The sequence below is a fragment of the Melozone crissalis genome, unplaced genomic scaffold (assembly GCF_028551555.1).
Source record: "Melozone crissalis strain CALT ecotype California unplaced genomic scaffold, PUWL_Pcris_2 ptg000006l_1, whole genome shotgun sequence".
Classification (NCBI taxonomy): Eukaryota; Metazoa; Chordata; class Aves; order Passeriformes; family Passerellidae; genus Melozone; species Melozone crissalis.
This window is the reverse complement of record NW_026535784.1, coordinates 24,328,666-24,343,927: the sequence shown is the minus strand read 5'-3', so window position 1 is coordinate 24,343,927 and position 15,262 is coordinate 24,328,666. Positions and strand designations below refer to the sequence as shown.

The 15,262-nt window shown below is 39.5% G+C and overlaps 1 protein-coding gene across 3 annotated transcripts in view; it reads left to right on the top strand.

Moving 5' to 3' along the window:
- MTUS1 (microtubule associated scaffold protein 1) overlaps positions 1-15,262 on the top strand; it is an 88,110-nt gene that overhangs the window by 36,124 nt on the left and 36,724 nt on the right. The window lies entirely within an intron of this gene.

Sequence of the window (15,262 nt, the reverse complement as noted above, 5' to 3'; positions counted from 1 at the left end):
CATTAAATAAGTAGTGCTGAATAGACCTTTTGTGTGTTTTCTCTATGTACAGTATGTAGACTAGTAGCACAGCACTGAAGCCACAGAGGTTTTTGCCTGCTTTCCCCCTTCTGCTTTGCTGTCCTTGTGTCTTGTAGGAAGTTAGTATGTTAGCAGAAAGACTACCAGTGGTTAGTTGGAGCTGAGTATACCAAAAAAGTAGGGCATGTGAAAACCAGGTCATAGTCTGTAGTGGAGAATGCAAGTATGTATAGATAATACTGCGGGTTTGGAACAGCAGAATGCATCGAAGCTTGTTAGTGATTATTTCAGGCTCATAGAACTCAGCAACAGTACATGGGGCAATGATTGTGTATATCACAAGCCTAAAAGGTTATTTTCTGTTGTTGTTAAATGCCAGGAGGAGCCATATTTAGTTTTGCAGCACCAATATGACTGTCTTTGCTTGTAGTGGTTTAATTTGATTAAAATGATGTGCGGCTTCTTTCCAAGGTCACATGGGCAGTAGGCGCACTAAGCAGTAGAGAGTGTGTCAATAAATAAGGGAAGGGGTAACTGCCAGATGGAATTTCAGAGTCCATCTAGGAACATGAATATGTATGAGTGTTATGTAAACAGCACTGAGTTCCAGTTTTGATGTAGATTGCACTTCTAAGAAGCTTTATCATGAATTTCATTCTTTGCTCTCTTTGACCATAGCATAGATCTTGACTGCCTTTATTACTATAGACCACCCTTAAGATACTTACAGCAATTGTTGAAGTGTAGAATTTTGAAGTAATCTAGAGCACAGGTCAGGTTGGATTCTTCTGTTGTCATATTGTGCTTGACAATTGCAGTGCGGTGACTTGGTGAGGTTAGGATGTAAGCACTTTTGGGAGGAAGAGGATGGAACTTGTTCTTGGGTTTTCAGTATGACCTGAGGGTAGTTTGCAGCAGTCTGATGAAATTTCTTCACATGGAGCAATGGGGGACACAGAGTTGTTTACACAGGTGTTGGGTTATTCTACGTTAGTCATTGCACTTTAGCATTAAATGGATCCTTGGGCTGGATATCTTTGCACTACTTGTATTGTCATTCAAGTGGAGGTGTCCGAGTACCTAGAGTAATTCAGATATGTTGCAGCATAACCATGCAGTCTGTTCAGGGGAAGCCAAATAAAATCAGATGTTTTTCCCATAGGAAGGGAATAATTCCAGGTGAAATTTAATGTAATATTTAACACGTTTTTAAGGTGTTTCAGCTTGTTGCCTTGTGTCTAACTTCCATGACTGTGCTTTGCACTGCTTCAAGGTCAAGATATCCAGAATTTTCTTCTCTCTCCTTAAATGCAGGCAGACATCAAAGTATCATTTTTCTCAGCAACTGGAAGTATACTACACCTGCATTGTTAGCTGTATATAATGAGTGCCCTCTTCAGCAAAATAGAATCCTGATACCTTAAGGAAATAATTTATTTTCCCATCCTGTGACTTATAAAACTTTGTTGTAGCAACTGCAAAAATCTAAACACTTCAGAACTGCATAAACATGGCAGAGGAGAGTGGGAACCACTGTCTTTCAGTGATGAAATATTATATTTGCTTCCTTTATCGAGCCCTTTAGGATTTTTACCAGAGTGACTAAAGTGCTCTTATGTTCTTCATGCTTCAGTGGTGTGACAGAGAAAATCATCATCTCTGTGTAGATCATCAGTTCTGTATAAACTCTGAGAGAAAGACATTCTCTTATGAATGATTCAGAATACTAGTTTTGAATTGCTTATGTTTTCTCTTATATAAAGATGAAAGTCCAGACGATAAACTAGCTTTGCAAATGGAGGTCAAAGCTCTTGTGCTTTTTGTTGAGAATTTGTCAATGTTTCTGTATTGTTTTGTCTCAAAATGTTTTCATCCAGCCCCTCTTGCTGCTTTTCCTCTTTCTTTCCTTCCCTTAAGCAAACTGTACTTGGTGCTCTTGTCTTGCTGGTGATTTCCATTGCTTATTAAACATGTCTTTTCAGCCATACCAGTTTTAGAAGCTCCCTGGCTAATAACAAGCAAACATCATAAATGTGTTTACTTGGGCAGCTGACATCCTTTTTCAATGACTTCTTCCCAGAGTTGTTCTTTGATCACATTGGGAGCTATAAAATTACTTCTGTGTGTCGCAAAGCAGGGCTCTTAAAAAAGGATTCTAAAAGCCTGAGATGTTATGGGTTGCTTAACTGTTCATATCACTTTTTTCCCATCCCCCTGAAGAATAAGTGAAGTACTGGTTAAATGTCTGACACTGCAGTTTAATACAGCACCACAGAAAGATACCAAACACACTGAATCCTACTAAATATTCTAAATCCAGAAGTCTGCTGGAGAAATTTTATACAGGACAAGTATGTTAAGTGTTTGTGTCACCCACCAAGGAGAAAAATAGTTCAGAAGTAAAGCCAGCTTATCTGTTCTGAGCAAGAGAAGTTGAATAGCTGGAAACCATTCGTCATGGGGGATTTTAAATTTAATCATGTTCCTGTTTAAGTCAATGACATTCTGCTCCTGACTTAATCTATTCAAGACTGGGTACTAAATGACCTGCCTGATGTGCCTGATTTCAGTCTTAGTAGGTCATAGCTTCAGTAGGCATGTACATGAAAACTGAATGGAGATTCTTATTTCCAGGTGTTTCTGTGTTTGTAAGTACAATTTGTACTCTATGCAACTCTCATCCAATGGATGTGTTTACAATAGCTATAAAATAAAGGTAGCACTAGGAATTTCAAAGGTAGTCTCAGTAGCAGAAAGGATCTTCCAAGCTCATCCAAAACCCTGCTCCCAAAACAACTAAAGAAACTCCCAACCCAACAAAAAACATGCCAGAGTCAAAACAGGGTAACTTATATGTGATGTTAACATTGAACCTGTGCATATATTTAATAAAGTATGAAAAAGAATTGAAATGGGGAGCTTTGCCCCAAAAAATTGGAAAAAGAATAACTGGTGTGCTACTGAAAAACAGATGCATGGCAACTTGTGTTCTACTCCACTGTAGCAAGTGATGCTGGATTTTGTTCTACCTTCACTTAAATAGATAATTATATGTGAAGGATGCCCCAAGTATTTGCCAGTAGGAAGTAAGTGGAATTGTTGCTTCAAGCTCAACCTCACAAAAGAAAATTGGAGAGTAAATTGGTGGAGTAAGTTGGAGAGTAAATATAAAAGACATAACAAATAATCTCTACTAGTACCGCTGCATATTCTAAGTGTGCATTTTTCCCACTTGGCATACCTAATAGGTGAAAAGGGTCTGGCTGCAAGTTCTATTGCTGTGAAGTAGGTTAGGGTTTGAAAATAACAGGCAGCTACACTTACACTTAAAAACTTGAATAGCTTTTAAATTACTTTAGGGTATTTCCAGTGTGATAAAGCAAGGCTTATACTTCTAAATCTGCCTCTCCCAGTTTTGCAGTTTGTGCAGATGAATCTGTTACCATAGTAGAAATGGCTTGCAGCATTCAGATAAATGAAGTATTACTACTTATTCAGCCCTTCTAATCTGAACTTCCTGAAACATACATCAATAGCTTTCTTTTGTGGAACATACCATGAGATATCAGTGGGAGAATGAAATGTTTTGAGTGTCAGCCAACTGTCTCACTGTCTTGTGTTACCCTTCTTTCTTTGCTGCCACTGAAAACTGGTGTGTGAAGGAGAATAGAGTTTCTTCCATTTCTAGTTAATTTCATTTTATGTTAAATAATATGTAAATTGGGACCACAGTTACCACTCTTACTGCCACGAATGGCAAGAAATAATGATTTCTGTTTATAGATATTTGCTATTAATTTAGTATCAGGTAGTGAAGCAGCATTGCTAAGGTTTTTCTTATTTAAAAAAAATTGTAATCTCTCAGTATTGCAATGCATAGAAATAACCTGGATCCAAAGGTAATGGATTTGATGTCTTCAGGGAAGTTGTGTTGTTCCAAACAGCTCTTGACTGTTTTGCCCAATATCATGCCAAAATATAACTTATTTGGAAAATTATTTGCAAGCAGACCCTATCTCTCCTGGCTTGTCTTTTAGAAAAAAAAATCTGTGAAGGCTGCACTGGTCAAGCAGTCTAGCTGGAATAGTGTTGTTACAGTTAAACAGTAACAAGTTAAAAGCTGTTGCTGTAACAACTAAAAACGTTAGCACTATCACCAGCACCTTTCTAACCATGTCCACCAACAGGTCATGGAGTATTGTTTCTGTTCTTTTTCCTACAGGGACAACAAAATAGCATTTGATCTGGTGAAAAATGAATGTATTGGCAGTGTTACTTATGTCTTAAAATAGTGTAAAAAAGCCCCCCAAAACTAACATCCCATTTAATTTTTCTGTCCAGATACTCAAATGTGAAAATAACTCACCTTAAATAACCTGAGTTGTATCTGCACATGATGTTGCTTTACAGTTGCTATTTACAAACCTTTCATTGGTATCATCTTTACTGATGTGTAGTAATTGTAGCTAGGGCATTAAATAACCTGGAGTCCTGTGTTCAACTCCTGGTTAAATTTATATTTGCTACTTCTTGTCATGATAGTGTGCTGCTTGTACACTTATAGCAAGTAAAAGATCTTCCTCAGGATCCTTGTCTAAACTGTTTGTATGTGATGTTATGGAAATACTTCTAGTTAGGCAGGAAACGGCTGGGAACATCTGTGGTGAAATTCTTTTAATGAAAGCTCATCCTTTTCTCAAAGAGAACTAACAGTCCTTCAGTAGAAAAGTCACAGTATTACAAATGATACTCATTTATTGCTTAACTTCTGTAAGAATAATTTTACACTTTCAGATATTCCTTATATGAGAAGCATCTAAGTTATTAAAAATGTTCTGTTTGTATTTATTACATGAATAGACTGTCCTAAGCCTTGTCAGCTATTTTAAGTCATAAAACAGGATTATTGGAAATGTTTTCTGCAAAAGAATAAGTGAACTTTCTTAGAAAGCCAGTTGCAATTATTCTACTTAAAACAGAAGACTAGAAAAAAATTTGCTTTTCTTGGCCTTAAACATGGCTATGTTGTGTAACAAATATAATAAGGCTTGCTTATTTCCACAAATATTACTGTACAGTCTGCCATCTGCTTAACTCACCTATCAAGTTAAGACATTTTGCCAGTTAAAAAGATTAAAGGTCCTGATATGAAATGAGTAGCATAACCTATTAAACCTGTATTTCACCAGGGACCTCAATTAGGATTTAATGTAAAGGAAAGCAAGATGTGTGTGTAATGTGCAGTGAATATTTATCTTGCTGCCTTTGTTAGTGGCACAAGTAAAGGTGCTCATATTTGGAGATTTTCCTTGAGGATTGACCTCACACATGGATTTGGGTCCTTGTGATATGTTATGGGTATGCCCCAGTGGACACCACACTTACCTCAGGTGTCAACTCCTCAAGATTTCTGTTGTCTTCTTGCTCTTCCTCCCTCCCAGCCCACCACCCAGTTAAGCCAAAATCTGTCTGCCATCTTTGTAGTTTGTTAGCTTGAACAGAAGAGACTCAGGGGCACATAAAGTGCAAGGAATGATATGTTGAATGTTTTAAACCTTCTCTACAGGAACTGCTTGGTCTCCACAGTAAGCATGGCAAGCAGTCCCTCCTTGATGGAAGCACTGGTAGCTGTCAGGCAACATTTGCCAGAATGGTCTTCAGTTGTGCAACTTGGTTAGGAGTGGCTGGAAAGAGTTCCTTAACTACCTAGCAAGCAGCAGAAGGACTTTGTGCCTCTCAAAGGGTGGAGACATATTTTTAGCTGATGAAAATGGTGGATGCTGCCCTGTTCTCTGTTTTGTTTTCAGCTTGGCAAGATGTTTTTCAAATAGGCTCCGAAATATTGCACTAAGGGCGTTCCTGAAACAATGGTGTGCAATGTCCCAGGCACGTCCCTGGGGGGATATCTTTGCTGTTTAATAGAAGGAAACCTGCTTAACATGACAGGAAAGACACAAATAGGTCCTTGATGTGTGACTGCCAAGATCTATATAAGCACATTTTGTGTATCTTTTGAAAACGTGGATTTCCAGCAGCGCTTAGAGCTGGTATGAGGCACTTGAGATGTGATATTTTCTATATTGAACTTGCAGTGAAGCATGGAAGATTGAGTTCACATGAATGATTTTAACCAGGAGCAACTGAAGTGCTTCTATTAAGATGCTGTTCTATTCTGTTGACCAGCAAATGGTTTTTCAGTGCTAGGGTAGTTTACTTTGAAGTTTCAAGTTTAGCATTTCAAGTTTAGTTTTAGACACATATTCATCTACCTTGGTATTCCTTAAAACATGCTATGCTCCTGTCTCCTTAAATACATTTTCCTAAGGTTGTGAGTTTAATTTTGATAGTTTAAATTTTCTTTTCTTCTTCAGGGACTTAATGTTAATTGTTCTGAGATATGTAATCAAAAGGATGAAAAGCACAAGTGCTTAAATTTCAGATTAGAAAAACAGCTTTCACTTGTGTGAACCAGCCCAGTGGAGGTGATCATGTGCAAGAAATATTTTTAGTGCTTTAGAAAATCAGTACTGATCTGTAGTAACTCAGAGGCTTAACTGAGCTGTGAAACAAGGTAGAAATAGATAATCCTTTACTTAGACACAGAAAAGTTTATTGCAACTTCCCTTATGTGATCTTGCCATGCTAGTCATCTGCCAAGAGGATATTGGTATGTCTCTGCCCTGTTGTGTGGAAATGACAGTACAAATTAACACTTCTTGTAGAGTAATTGCTTGGTTATTTTTTGGTCTTGGGAAAACACTAAATCTGGGACTGATCCTGAACTTGTCAAACGAAGTCAGTGCAGCTGGGGAAGAGTAGCCTGCTGGGTTACCATTTTGGGCTGTGATTAAATCCAATCAGTAATGACTGGGGCCAGGTCACTGATTGATGCCATAGTCAACAATGTTGAAACCACTGCATCAGTGTTTTATGCATAGCCCCTAAGAGTGCTAGGACTGATTCTTGAAGGGATTTGGGAATTTGATCAGTTGTTGTCAACTTTACTTTTCTTAGTTAATTTCCAGCCTATAAGCTTAATCATGCCTATATCATCACTGAATTATTTTTTTTTTAATCCTTGGAAAAAATTCATGTACTAGCTTTGTCTCTGAATTGGGTTGTACTCTATTTTATACTCAGGAATTTGTGACTTCTCTTACAAAGTGAATCTTTATGTACCAAAAAAGAGAATTTGGATGCTAACTGTTAGTTTTGTAACTTGATATTGCAATCTGTAGCCAGCAATTTTTTGAGGAAAATGTTAGAATTTAACCACTTAGTGATCTTTTGGTAGATAAAGTATGATTATATTGGATAACTTAGCCCTGATTATAGTGCTTCCTACATGCTTAGAAATGCTGTCACCTTCCTTTTTAAAGAACATTTTTTTAAAAAGCAAATTCAGATTAAAAATCAAATCTGCATTATCAGCAGATTATTTTTTGCTTTTGAATGGTTTCATGAATACAAGAAGATGTGTTTCAGCTTCAGAAACACTATTGGTACAAAGGCAATAATGCAGGCAAGGCTTTGGAGGCTCTCTAAATTCCCACTGTCTGCCCTACTTTTTCTTCCATAATATCCTTTAGGCAGGATTTCAGTGCCATAGTTAAGTCAGTGACATTTGTTAGAGTCATATAACATCAGCTCACACTAGTATGATTAGATAAATAGCTTCTGAGTTCAAACTAAAAGCCATTCTGTCCTCACTATTCAAGATAGCTGCAGATACTGCACAAGGAAAAATGCTGCATATTAATGTACTAGTCTTGTGGTCAAAAATGTATTTTTCAAGTCTCTTCTTTGTACAGTTGTTTTCAAGGGAAGATTGATTCTTTGCAAATTACTGAGCCTTACACATGCTCTTCTCTGAAGGACTTCGAATTGCTGAGGAAAAAAAATCAAGTTCTTGAATCTAACATTAGTCTGAGCTAATACATGTTTTGACTGTCAGCTAATGTGTTAGTTGTGAAGAAAGAATTACAATACTGAATTAGAAGCAGGCACAATTGACAAAATGAAGTTTAGTGATTCAGTCAAAATTCCAAATTCGTTCCGGTTTGATTGGTTTGTTGGTTTTCTTTGCTTTTACTGCAACAAAGTAGACCTCTATAGCACATCAGCAGAAAGCAGTTTGCAAATTTAAAATCTGAGTTGTATATGCTATCAGAGTCCTGTTTGGATTTCTTCCGAGTCCTTTCTTGGGTTCTTGAAGCCAAGTTTTGTATGTAGATATAGATTTAATTTATGATGCAAAAAATTAATTCTGTTTTCTTCTCTTACTTGGATTTGTAAGTAAGCGTCTCTCCCAGTCAGCTTATGTTTATCCCTAGCATAAATTATAATGCTTGCCAGCTCTTTCAGAAGGAAGCATGTTAAATAGTTGAAAAACAATTAAGCTGTTCTCACATCTGACTTTCCAGAACATAGGAGACTGCTCTGCGTGCGTGAGAGCAGAAGAGAAAACTCAGGTAGCCTTTTAGTATCTGTGTGAAATGTGGCATGAAGAAAAAACTCACGTCAGTGATTTCATCTATGTGAAATCAGGTTGGGTTTCATATGGAAAAAAACATACAATGAAAAAAATGGAGCAAGTCTTACCTTCTTTATGATAACGTTTGAGGTAAAACTTCTGAGCAGTAAAAAACTTTTTGAGGTAAAACAATAGAGCCGTCTGGTGAAATGCCTTTTGTGTCTAGGTAGTGTTTACCTTGCTTCAGCAAGGAGTGATGTAAATGGTTTCAGGAGGCTTTTTCCAGCCCCGTGTTCTTGATGTTGAGCAAGGTGGTGTGGACTGTAGTATTAAAGAAGGAATACATTCAAATGTTGCAGTTTAATGGCTTCCTCCTTTCTGGCTGTGTTTCAGCCATTTCACCCATGGTAACATGTGGGGGCTGGGATTTCACAAAGGCTCGAACAGGAAGAGCCTGTATTGGCATCATTCTGCTCTCGGGTCTTGTGTGAGGGTTTTCTACACATGCCTGTAACACACATACTCTCTGAGTGGATCCAGGGAGGATATGGCGAAACAAAGGGATCAGGATTTGTACTGGGGGGACAATTCATTGGATCTAGGAAGGTTTGCCAACAGTATGAACTAATCATGGTGAGACCCCTGTCCCCAATGACTCTGGGTTCTAGTTTTGTGGACAGAGGCTGCAGAATGAAGGGCAAAAATGTGCCATATCCTGTACTTGCAATGAAGCATTAGAGGGCACCAGACAGTAAGGAGCAACTTTTTGTACAGGAGTTGGGGAGAGAACACACTCAGAGGAAATAGGAGCAGAAGGGAGAGACACCTGTCTTCAACATCACTCCATGCTTGGGCTTGGTTTTTTGGGAAGTTGTGTACTTTATGGATGACAAGGCAAAGCTGCAACTATAAGAAAAAGGAGAACTGGTTCACATATTTCTTTGCCTAATCAGAGAAATACTTGAACTAGAAACTTACTGAAACACAAACCCCTTATGTAAAATAAGTATAGCTTCCAGTATATTGTATGTTTTAAAGCTAGGAAATTCAAAGATTTAAGGTTGCCTGTAATGTATATAATGAACTGATGTAGCAGAGTTCAGATACCTAAACTGAGGATAATACATTGAGATGTAGTTTAGTCTTTCATTCAGTCCTCACAGGCCAAAGCATCAGCGCACTGTAATAATCTCATGCAATTACTTTCCATCTTGTTGTCATCTTTTCCATTAAAAATGGATGACAGTGGGGTTTTTTTAAGGTGGATGAAGTAGTTTTATTAATGTAGATATGGTCAATCCCTCTCATATCAAAATACCCATGCTCTAGGCTTTCTAGTACAATAAACTAATTCTGCCATCTTCCTTCCCCCCCCCCCCCCAAGACAGTGGTATGTAGCACTAACATGTGTTAGGCTTTGTCCTAGTTCAGAACAAGCTAAAAATATTTTAAAAAAATCAAACATCACTATCACCCTTGGTTGTTTGGAAAATAACCAGGATAGCCCTGATGCACTGGTAGCCTATCTGGTGAATGTTGGAGTTGTTTTCTGTAAATTGCATTGCATTCCAAATTTGTTTGTTTGTGGTCATCTCTGAATGTATGGTGAGCTTATTAATGTTTTTGTCTTTGTAGTAGACATGTGTCTCATATTCATGCTTGCTATTTACTAGCTAGATCACACACAATCATGCAGAATATTCTGAGGTGGAAAGGACCCACAAGAGTCAGTGAGTGCAGCTCCTAAGTGAATGGCCTTAGAGGGATTGAACCCACAACCCTATCATGCTCTAACCAGCTGGGCTATGAAGACTTAATTCAGTTCTACATATTACAGTTCCTGTTAACTTGACAAAATACACTGTGAATGCAGAGGCAAAATCACTTTGTATAGTAGATGTTCAAAGCCCAACTACTGTTTCTGTAAAACACACCTGTGGTACATAAAGTAAAAGATGTGATGGGAACCATAGTGAGATTTTAGAATAACGTAAATACTTCTGAGATTTCTCTTTTCATTATTGTGTGTATAAAGATAATATTGAGTTCTGGCTGAAAATGAGGAATGAAAAGGGATGGATTTAAAATGTTGCACTGAGGCTACAAGTCAGTGCTGTAATAAAGTCGGTGGGTGAGGATAGACAGAGACTTCAGGAAAAGTACTTCAAACTGAATGCCTGGAATAATATGTGATGACTCTGCACTCCCCCTCCAGGCTGTACTGCATTTAAAAAATACATACTGAAGAACCTTTGTACCCCTGAAAAAAAACAATGCAGAGAGATTTCTGCTGTGTTTATTAGTCCTGCTGAGTCAGTTGAAGCATCTAGGTCAAATTTCCCTACCTGCAGTTAAATTTTGTTCAGTTCTTGCATCTTTCTTAAAAGCTTCTGTGGTGGTTTATTGGTTTCTTCAGAACAGCTTGGAACAGATTTGATGACAGCTGAAATAAGCTGGTGTTCCTGGACATGGGCTAGTACTAGACATTAAAGAAGGGAAACTCAAGAGGTTACAGTAAGAGTAGAGGAAAGGGAGAGCTGCTGTACTGCTTGAGGAAGCATTTAGTTGTCTTCTTGGGCTTCACACCATGTTGATGCAGGGCAGATGCAAGATGAGAAGTGCTGTTTCTCGTCACCCATTTGCTTTGAGCTAAGACCACAGATAAAGAAGCTTCTGAGGTACAGCATTTTAAGCGTTTCAGTTGAGCAGATGATCCAGGTACAACTCTGAAGAATGAAGTCTCTTGCTGCAAACTAGAACTGGCTCCTGACTGGCATGTTTGAAGTGTGAACAGAGCAAGTTGGGACTGTCTGCACCGGCTTACACAGACAGGCCTGAGGCAGAGCTTAGAAAAAAAACATCACTTCTTCAGGAGTCTGTGTTTGTACAATCACCAGCCAGGACTGTGAGAGGCACAGGAGGAAGGTGTATTCACCACTTGCCAAGATGGATGCGGGCAAAAATTACAGTTGACGAAGCTGTGGAAGGCCTGGGGGGGGTTTGAAGACTTCCATCCAAGTCCAGCCTTGCCAGGCTGTCTGCAGACACCATTAATTTAGTTTTGTGACTGCTATCCCTGTGTGTTTCTCCGACTTGGCTTATATTATAGCCCAGAGCAGGAGTTTTGGAAGAATTTAAGGTGGTAATTTACAGCTAGCTGAATTTCCAGGTCCTCTCAAACATAGTGTATATACTGCTGCAAACTAAACCCAGCAGCTTCCTTATTTGCATGGGTGTTCTTAAGGTGTCCTCTCCTAATGGGCATAGCTTGTCACAAGGCAAGCTTTAAAATTACAGCCATGAGATTAAGTGGCAAATCAGTCTTCCTGTTGCATTGCTCAAATAGCTGCTACACCTTGTAATGGGGGGAAGGCATAATTAGAGCTGTAGAAATAGGGGTGCTTTGTGTTTGCTGGTTGGCAATTGTCTAGAAGATTTTTGTGTCTCTGTAATGCAAAAAAAAAACCCTTAAAAACAAAACAAAAGACAGCCACAAAAAAACCTCAAACGTATCTCACACAAAACAGACCAGATTTTATTTAAGTAAAATAAATCCTTTTTTGTTCTGCCCTAATTCTTAATGTACAATTGAGAGGAAATCTTCAACAGTGGTTGATCCATGTTACTCTATGAAATCAGGAGTTTTTTTCCTGAACAGGAAAAACTTTTAACACACTTGAGATGCATCAAGGATAGAGACATCTCAGCTGGAGCAGAAGCTGATGTGCTACAGGTGAAATGAGTAATTCTGAGACAGTGAATTCTAGGTTCTGAAACTTGTACATTGATGGAATGTTCTCCATCTGTTGTTGGCTGTCAAGTATTCCAGTTGAGAGACGTGTTGTAAAATTCAGAGTAGCAGCAGCTTCTGTGGACTTGCAATTTGTTTTGTAATATTAACCTATAAATTTAATTTTAGGTAAGGTTTTAAAGAGTGTCTTTCTGAGTGGGGAAAAGTAAAGGAAATCTGTCTGAAATCTATGTCAAGAAGGTGGTCTTTACAAATTGACAGGATTCCTTATGATCAATCAGCCCATCTTAGTTTGAGTGAGGAGGGTACCAAACACATTGACTGCATTCTGGATGGAATTAATGTATTCATATAGAGCAAGAATCCAGCTTCCAAGGACAGGTTTTCTTCAGTGTATTACATTATAGCAGAGAACTCTTGGCAATTAGGGTGGGTGCTCACACTTGTAGAAAGGAGGCTGCAGCTTTTGGATTTGGTGATGCTGGACAGGAAAGACAACTCCAGTACCTAATTTAATCACCTGAGCTTTGTCAGCCAGGCTTTCAATGTAGCGTATGTAGAGAAAGGCTTCCTTCAAGCACTTATTGATGTTGTAGTTAGAATTCTGCTCTAAGTCAATATCTGCAGGAACCTGTTCCACTACAGAGGGACTAAGGGGTATCAATTGGAGACTTTTTTTTGTCCCCAAACATTTTTAATGGTGCAGGTATTTTGATTTGGTTTTGGTCTCACTCTTTGTGTAACCATACCTTTAAAATCATCAGAAAGTAAAATTATGCAGGATAGCACTTGAGCTGTTTATCTTACTATAAACACAGGATTCATGTTAGCTGCCTAAAGTTTCTAGGAATATTTAGATCTTGGAGGTTACATGCATGAGTCTGGAAATACCCTCCCTTTCACCTGTTTTCCAGCTTTATCACAACAGAAACAGTGGAATGAATTTCAGATGGATTTTGCTTCTGACAAGGTCTTCGCATATGGTTCACCAAGTGAGATTTTTAGTAACCACTAAGGTATGGTGAAGAGTGGAATGAAAATTTACACTTCTCAGCTGAATTACTGCAACTGATGGTCAAGGGATGCAGAAGTACTGCTACTGCTCTTACCTGGCTCTCTTCACCTACCTAAATCTTCTGTCAAACATGTTACCTGCATTCAGACTTCAGTTTGGCCTTCTGCAACCCATGTGCTAGTCTTTAGTGGTGACTGTGTGAATAATAATGCTTAGGAGCTCTTGAGGTAGCTAGGAATGGTGCAAGGAGCCAAAAGGGGAGGAATCTATGTCTGTGGCCTCTGCTGGGAAATCCCATCCGAAAATCCATGTCTGGCCTTGTGACAGGTGATGCAGTGACTTGGAAAAAACCTGCAGCATTGACTTTGTGTTTATCAGGGGCTGTGATAGCAAAAGAGTTGGGGAATACCTGCAAGCCGTGAGGTGCTCTATGTGGAGGGCGCATCTCTGAAACCTTCCTGGTCCCATTAGTGTGCCTGGACTAGTGTAGGAGGAGCACTGGCAAACCAGCAGTAAACTTTCACTGAAGGCAAGAGCCCCCAGGTTGGCCTTTTGGCCAGCAGCACTGTGGTGATTTGGAAATCCTGAATCTTGCATGCATGGGCTGTTGGCATTCCTAGTGATGCTTCCCAGCCCAAAACAATGCTGAGGGGAGTTACTGCAGTTATTGATGGATAGCATGGGTTTTTTTCTCTGGGATCATCACTGCCTCTTAAAGCATCCTGGAGTCATGACAGGGCCAAAGGTGTGGTGTATAAGTTCTCCTGAGTTGCAGGTTGTGTGGTCTGACTCCTTGTTCTGCTGGGTGCCATGCTGAGTATGTGCTCATCTCTTTGAAAGGAGAGACTGACACCTTCTGTAGACCAAGGTCTACATGGTATTGGTAATTTTTTTCAAATTGAATCCAGTGACTGTGTAATTAAACTGCTGTATAACACAACAGCCAGCAGCCCGGTGCCATTAATCCACCTGTTTTCACATGGAGCCTAGACCTTTTAAGAGTTTTGTGCTTAAAAATAAGAAGCCTTAGCCTTTCCAGAGAAAAGTTAACACTCAGACCTTGTAGCTAAAAGGCTTGGCCTCCTTAACATGGCAAAAATATCTCATTAGTAATTTTCCCCATATTGCTGTGTTATTGTTTGTGGATTAGAGAGTTTCCTCAGGAACTGTGTTCTTCCAGAAATTGCCAGAAGGGTGTTGCTGCTGTGTGAATAAAGAGAGCACTCAGTGAGAGTGGGGCATTATCAAACATGTCCACAGATGTACACCTGAACCTCATATTAGCAGGACAGGTGCATAATCACCTTGTTGAATACACAATTGAAATAACTACACGCTGTTGAACTGTTTGGCTTTCAGCTCCTGCAGGCAATTCAGGGTTCCTTTGAGCCTTTGTGTCATACAGGAAGGGGCAGTGTGTTCTCGCAGTGTTTGGCTGCGTTGCAACAAACCTGGTTACTGATGCCCAGGCATATTTTGATTGATGCACAGATCAAGTGGCTGTTGGGAGTGGCTTTTGGGGTGACGTCCCACGTACAGTGATGTCAGCAAAAGATTTTAAAAAATTCAGGTGTGGCCAATTAAACTGATTAGTGCTCTGGCTGAATCCTGAGAAGGAGCTCTGACTACAGCCCTGCCTGTTGAAGTCTTTCATGTAGTGCCTTTGGCTCGCCTTGTACAAGACTTTTACCGAGTGCCTTCACTGCAGGGTGCTGCAAATTGTGGTAGGATACCATCCCAAGGCTGTGTGCTAGCTGGCTTGCCATCAGGGGAAATCTGATACTGGCTCACAGATGTCCCTGACTGTGTGGAAGCTGTGACACTGGAAGAGGTCCTGAAACTCCCGTGGGATCGGGATGGAGTGCATCGCTGCTCTGTTGGCAGAAGTGAAAGCCAGCCAGGAGGCAATGCAGGCTGGGCAGAAGGCACTAAAGCATGATGTGGAAACATCTCAGAAGGAAATCAGAACGGTGTTAGCACTGCAGAGGAGCCAGCAACAGGT